A 7,118-nucleotide genomic window follows, 5' to 3' on the forward strand; every position below is an offset into this window, starting at 1 on the left:
ATTTTTCTTGTTCTTTCATGTTTTATTAGGTTCATGATCATGTGGAGTCACAAAATAAATATAAAAATTAAAAACGGAATCAAAAATAGCAGAAGAAAAATCACACCCTGGAGAAAGACCTTACTGGCGTTTAAACGCCAATAAGAAGCATCTGGCTGACGTTCAACGCCAGAACAGAGCATGGTTCTGGCGATGAACACCCAAAATGGGCAGCATTTGGGCGTTTGAACGCCAGAATTGCACCCTGGAGAAGAGCTGGCGCTGAACGCCCAGAACAAGCATAGTTCTGGAGTTCAACGCCAGAAATGGGCAACAAATGGGCGTTCAACGCCCAGAACAAGCACCAATCTGGTGCTGAACGCCCAGAGTTGTGTGCAAGGGCATTTTGCATGCCTAATTTGGTGCAAGGTTGTAAATCCTTGAATACCTCAGGATCTGTGGACCCCACAGGATCACCTCAGGATCTGTGGACCCTACAGGATCCCCACCTACCTCCACTCACTTCTTCTCACCCCTCTTTCACACAATCCCATAAATACTTTTCCCCAAAACTCTTCACCAATCACCTCAATCTCTCTTCCCTATCACCACTTCACCACTCACATCCATCCACTCTTCCCCATAAACCTACCTCATAAACTCCACCTACCTTTAAAATTCAAAATCAATTTCCCACCCAAAACCCACCCTTATGGCCGAACCTTACCCCCCTCCCTTCCCTATATATAGCCCTCTATTCTTCCTCATTTTCACAGAACACAATCCTCTCTTCCCCTTCTTGGCCGAAACACATCTCTCTCTCTCACTCTCCTCCATTTCTTCTTCTTCTTCATCTATTCTTTTTTCTCTTGCTCGAGGGCGAGCAATATTCTAAGTTTGGTGTGGTAAAAGCATAAGCTTTTTGTTTTTCTATTACCATTGATGGCACCTAAAACCGGAGAATCCTCTAGAAAAGGGAAAGGGAAGACAAAAGCTTCCACCTCCGAGTCATGGGAGATGGAAAGATTCATCTCCAAAGCACATCAAGACCACTTCTATGATGTTGTGGCCAAGAAAAAGTTGATCCCCGAGGTCCCTTTCAAACTCAAGAGAAATGAGTATCCGGAGATCCGACATGAAATCCAAAGAAGAGGTTGGGAAGTTCTAACAAACCCCATCCAACAAGTTGGCATCCTAATGGTTCGAGAGTTCTATGCTAATGCATGGATCACTAGGAACCATGATCAAAGTAAGAACCCAAACCCAAAGAATTATATTACAATGGTTTGGGGGAAATACTTAGATTTTAGTCTGAAAAATGTGAGGTTGGCGTTTAACTTGCCTATGATGCAAGGAGATGCACGCCCCTACACTAGAAGGGTCAACTTTAATCAAAGGTTGGACCAAGTCCTCATGGACATATGTGTGGAAGGAGCTCAATGGAAGATTGACTCCAAAGGCAAGCCGGTTCAATTAAGAAGACTGGACCTCAAGCCTGTGGCTAGAGGATGGTTGGAGTTCATCCAACACTCCATCATCCCTACTAGCAACCGATCTGAAGTTACTGTGGATCGGGCCATCATGATCCATAGCATCATGATTGGAGAAGAAGTAGAAGTTCATGAAGTCATCTCCCTTGAACTCTATAAAATAGCCGAAAAGCCCTCTCTTGGGGCAAGGCTAGCTTTTCCTCATCTTATTTGCCATCTATGTTACTCAGTTGGAGCTTCCATAGAAGGAGACATTCCCATTGAGGAAGAGAAGCCCATCACTAAGAAAAGGATGGAGCAAGCAAGAGAGCCCATTCATGGATCTCAAGAGACGCATGAAGCTCATCACCATGAGATCTCGGAAATGCCTCAAATGCATTTTCCTCCACAAAACTATTGGGAGCAAATCAACACCTCCCTAGGAGAATTAAGTTCCAACATGGGACAATTAAAGGTGGAACATCAAGAGCACTCCATCATCCTTCATGAAATTAGAGAAGATCAAAAAGCAATGAGAGAGGAGCAACAAAGACAAGGAAGAGACATAGAAGAGCTCAAGGACATCATTGGTTCCTCAAGAAGGAAACGCCACCATCACTAAGGTGGACTCATTCCTTGTTCTTACATTCTCTGTTTTTTGTTTTCTCTGTTAAGTGCTTATCCATGTTTGTGTCTTCATTACATGATCATTAGTATTTAGTAACTTTGTCTTAAAGTTATGAATGTCCTATGAATCCATCACCTCTCTTAAAAAAAATGTTTTAATTCAAAAGAACAAGAAGTATATGAGTTTCGAATTTATGCTTGAACTTAGTTTAATTATATTGATGTGGTGACAATGCTTCTTGTTTTCTGAATGAATGCTTGAACAGTGCATATGTCTTTTGAAGTTGTTGTTTAAGAATGTTAAATATGTTGGCTTTTGAAAGAATGATGATAAGGAGACATGTTATTTGATAATCTGAAAAATCATAAAAATGATTCTTGAAGCAAGAAAAAGCAGCAAAGAATAAAGCTTGCAGAAAAAAAAATAGCGAAAAAAAATAGAAAGAAAAAGAAAAAGCAAGCAGAAAAAGCCAAAGCTCTTAAAACCAAGAGGCAAGAGCAAAAAGCCAGTAACCCTTAAAACCAAAAGGCAAGGGTAATAAAAAGGATCCCAAGGCTTTGAGCATCAGTGGATAGGAGGGCCTAAAGGAATAAAATCCTGGCCTAAGCGGCTAAATCAAGCTGTCCCTAACCATGTGCTTGTGGCGTGAAGGTGTCAAGTGAAAACTTGAGACTGAGCGGTTAAAGTCAAGGTCCAAAGCAAAAGAAGAGTGTGCTTAAGAACCCTGGACACCTCTAATTGGGGACTTTAGCAAGGCTGAGTCACAATTAGAAAAGGTTCACCCAATTATGTGTCTATGGCATTTATGTATCCGGTGGTAATACTGGAAAACAAAGTGCTTAGGGCCACGGCCAAGACTCATAAAATAGCTTTGTTCAAGAATCATCATACTAAACTAGGAGAATCAATAGCACTATCTGAACTCTGAGTTCCTATAGATGCCAATCATTCTGAACTTCAATGGATAAAGTGAGATGCCAAAACTATTCAAGAGGCAAAAAGCTACAAGTCCCGCTCATCTGATTGGAGCTATGTTTCATTGATAGTTTGGAATTTATAGTATATTCTCTTTTTTTTATCCTATTTGATTTTCAGTTGCTTGGGGACAAGCAACAATTTAAGTTTGGTGTTGTGATGAGAGGATAATTTATACGCTTTTTGGCATTGTTTTTAGTATGTTTTTAGTAGAATCTAGTTACTTTTAGGGATGTGTTCATCAGTTTTTATGTTAAATTCACATTTTTGGACTTTACTATGAGTTTGTGTATTTTTCTGTGATTTCAGGTATTTTCTGGCTGAAATTGAGGAACTTGAGCAAAAATCAGATTCAGAGGTTAAAGAAGGACTGCTGATGCTGTTGGATTCTGACCTCCCTACACTCAAAGTGGATTTTCTGGAGCTACAAAACTCAAAATGGCGCGCTTCAAATTGCGTTGGAAAGTAGACATCCAGGGCTTTCCAGCAATATATAATAGTCCATACTTTGGCCGAGTTTAGATGACGTGAAAGGGCGTTGAACACCAGTTCTACGCTGCTGTCTGGAGTTAAACGCCAGAAACACGTCACAAACCAGAGTTGAACGCCAGAAATACGTTACGACCTGGCGTTCAACTCCAAGATTGACCTCTACACGTGTAACATTCAAGATTTGCCCAAGCACACACCAAGTGGGCCCCGGAAGTGGATTTATGCATCAATTACTTACTTCTGTAAACCCTAGTAACTAGTTTAGTATAAATAGGACTTTTTACTATTGTATTAGATAATCTTTTGATTATTTTTACATCTCTAGACCTCCATGGGAGGCTGGCCACTCGGCCATGCTTACCCTATGTACACTTATGTATTTTTCATACGGTAGAGTTTCTGCACTCCATAGATTAAGGTGTGGAGCTCTGCTGTTCCTCAAAGATTAATGCAAAGTACTACTGTTTTTCTATTCAATTCAACTTATTCCGCTTCTAAGATATTCATTCGCACTTTAACCTGAATGTGATGAACATGACAATCATCATCATTCTCCCACAAACGCGTTCCTGACAACCACTTCCGTTCTACCTTAGATTGAATGAGTATCTCTTGGATCCCTTAATCAGAATCTTCGTGGTATAAGCTAGATTGATGGCGGCATTCATGAGAGTCCGGAAAGTCTAAACCTTGTCTGTGGTATTCCGAGTAGGACTCTGGGATTGAGTGACTGTGACGGAATTCAAACTCGCGAGTGCTGGGCGTAGTGACAGACGCAAAAGGAGGGTGAATCCTATTCCAGTATGATCGAGAACCTCAGATGATTAGCCGTGCTGTGACAGAGCATTTGGACCATTTTCACAAGAGGATAGGATGCAGCCATTGGCAACGGTGATGCCTCCAGACGATTAGCCATGCAGTGACAGCGCATCGGACCATTTTCCAGAGAGGATTAAAAGTAGCCATTGACAACGGTGATGTCCTTACATAAAGCCAGCCATGGAAATGAGTAAGACTGATTGGATGAAGACAGCAGGAAAGCAGAGGTTCAGAGGAACGAAAGCATCTCTATACACTTATCTGAAATTCTCACCAATGATATACATAAGTATTTCTATCCTTATTTTATTAATTATTTTCGAAAACTCCATAACTATTTTATATCCGCCTGACTGAGATTTACAAGGTGACCATAGCTTGCTTCATACCAACAATCTCCGTGGGATCGACCCTTACTCACGTAAGGTTTATTACTTGGATGACCCAGTGCACTTGCTGGTTAGTTGTATCGAAGTTGTGAATGAAAAATGATTTATTAAGACGTGCGTACAGAGTTTCTGACGCCGTTACCTGAGATCACAATTTCGTGCACCATGTATCTGGTGGTAATACTGGAAAACAAAATGCTTAGGGTCACGGCCAAGACTTATAAAGTAGCTGTGTTCAAGAATCAACATACTGAATTAGGAGAATCAATAACACTATCTGAATTCTGAGTTCCTATAGATGCCAATCATTCTGAACTTCAAAGGATAAAGTGAGATGCCAAAACTGTTCAGAAGCAAAAAGCTAGTAGCCCTGCTCATCTAATTAAGACTGATCTTCATAGATATTTTTGGAATTCATTGTATATTCTATTCTTTTTATCCTATTTGATTTTCAGTTGCTTGAGGACAAGCAACAATTTGAGTTTGGTGTTGTGATGAGCGGATAATTTATACGCTTTTTGGCATTATTTTTAGTATGTTTTTAATATGTTTTAGTTAGTTTTTATTATGTTTTTATTAGTTTTTAAATAAAAATCACATTTTTGGACTTTACTATGAGTTTATGTATTTTTCTATGATTTCAGGTATTTTCTGGCTGAAATTGAGGGACCTGAGCAAAAATCTGATTCAGAGGCTGAAAAAGGACTACAGATGCTGTTGGATTCTGACCTCCCTGCACTCGAAGTAGATTTTATGGAGCTACAGAAGCCCAATTGGTGTGCTCTCAATTGCGTTGGAAAGTAGACATCCTGGGCTTTCCAGCAATATATAATAGTTCATACTTTGTCTGAGATTTGATGGCCCAAACCGGCATTCCAAGTCAGCATAGAAATTCTGGCGTCAAAACGCCAGAACTGGCATGAAAGCTGGAGTTAAACGCCCAAACTGGCACAAAAGCTGGCGTTTAACTCCAAGAAAAGTCTCTACATGTGAATGTTTCAATGCTCAGCCCAAGCACACACCAAGTGGGCCCGGAAGTGGATTCTGCATCATTTACTCATTTTTGTAAACCCTAGGTTACTAGTTTTCTACAAATAGGACCTTTTGCTATTGTATTTTACACACTGGATCATACTTTTCATCTTGGAACTTGTATGTTCACGCTTTGGGAGGCTGGCCATTCGGCCATGCCTAGACCTTTTGTTCTTATGTATTTTCAACAGTAGAATTTCTACACACCATATATTAAGGTGTGGAGCTCTACTGTTTCTCATGAATTAATGTAAAGTACTATTGTTTTTCTATTCAATTCACGCCTACTTCTCTAAGATATACACTCGTTATTCAACCTGATGAATGTGATGATTTGTGACACTCATCACCATTCTCACCTATGAACGCGTGCCTGACAACCACTTCCGTTCTACATGCAAACAAGCTTGAATGTGTATCTCTTGGATTTCTAATCTAAGATTAAAACCTTCGTGGTATAGGCTAGAATCAATTGGCGGTCATTCTTGAGATCTAAAAAGTCTAGTCTGTGGTATTCTGAGTAGGATCTGGGAAGGGATGACTGTGACGAGAATCAAACTCGCGAGTGTTGGGCATAGTGACAGACGCAAAAGGATCAATGGATCCTATTCCAACATGATCGAGAACCAACAGATGATTAGCCGTGCGGTGAAACCCAACATACAGCTTGCCATGGAAAGGAGTATGAATGATTGGAAGAAGGCAATAGGAAAGCAGAGGTTCAGAAGGAACAAAGAATCTTCATACGCTTATCTAAAATTCTCACTAATGAATTACATAAGTATCTCTATCTTTATTTTATGTTTTATTCATATTTTAATTATCAATTCTCCATAACCATTTGAATCCGCCTGACTGAGATTTACAAGATGACCATAGCTTGCTTCAAGCCGACAGTCTCCGTGGGATCGACCCTTACTCACGTAAGGTTTATTACTTGGACGACCCAGTGCACTTGCTGGTTAGTTGTGCGGAGTTGTGATGAAGAGTTGAGATTACAATTATGCGTACCATGATAATGGCGCCATTGATGATCACGATTTCATGAACCAGCAAGCAAACCTCTAAGTTTGGTGTGTTTTTCCGTGATCACCGAGCTAAGACTCATCAAGATCATGGCTCCTAAGGGAAAACAAACCAATTCAAGAGGCAAGAAAGAGAATACTCCAAAGAGTCTTTGGAATCAAGAGAGGTTCTTCACCAAAGAACATGCAGACCATTACCATAAAATAATGGGTCTAAGATCAGTGATCCCGGAAGTTAAATTCGATCTGAAAGAAGACGAATATCCGGACATCCAAGAGCAAATTCGAAACAGAGGATAGGAAATTCTAG

The sequence above is a fragment of the Arachis ipaensis genome, chromosome B6 (genome assembly GCF_059453495.1).
Source record: "Arachis ipaensis isolate K30076 ecotype BB chromosome B6, ASM5945349v1, whole genome shotgun sequence".
NCBI lineage: Eukaryota > Viridiplantae > Streptophyta > Magnoliopsida > Fabales > Fabaceae > Arachis > Arachis ipaensis.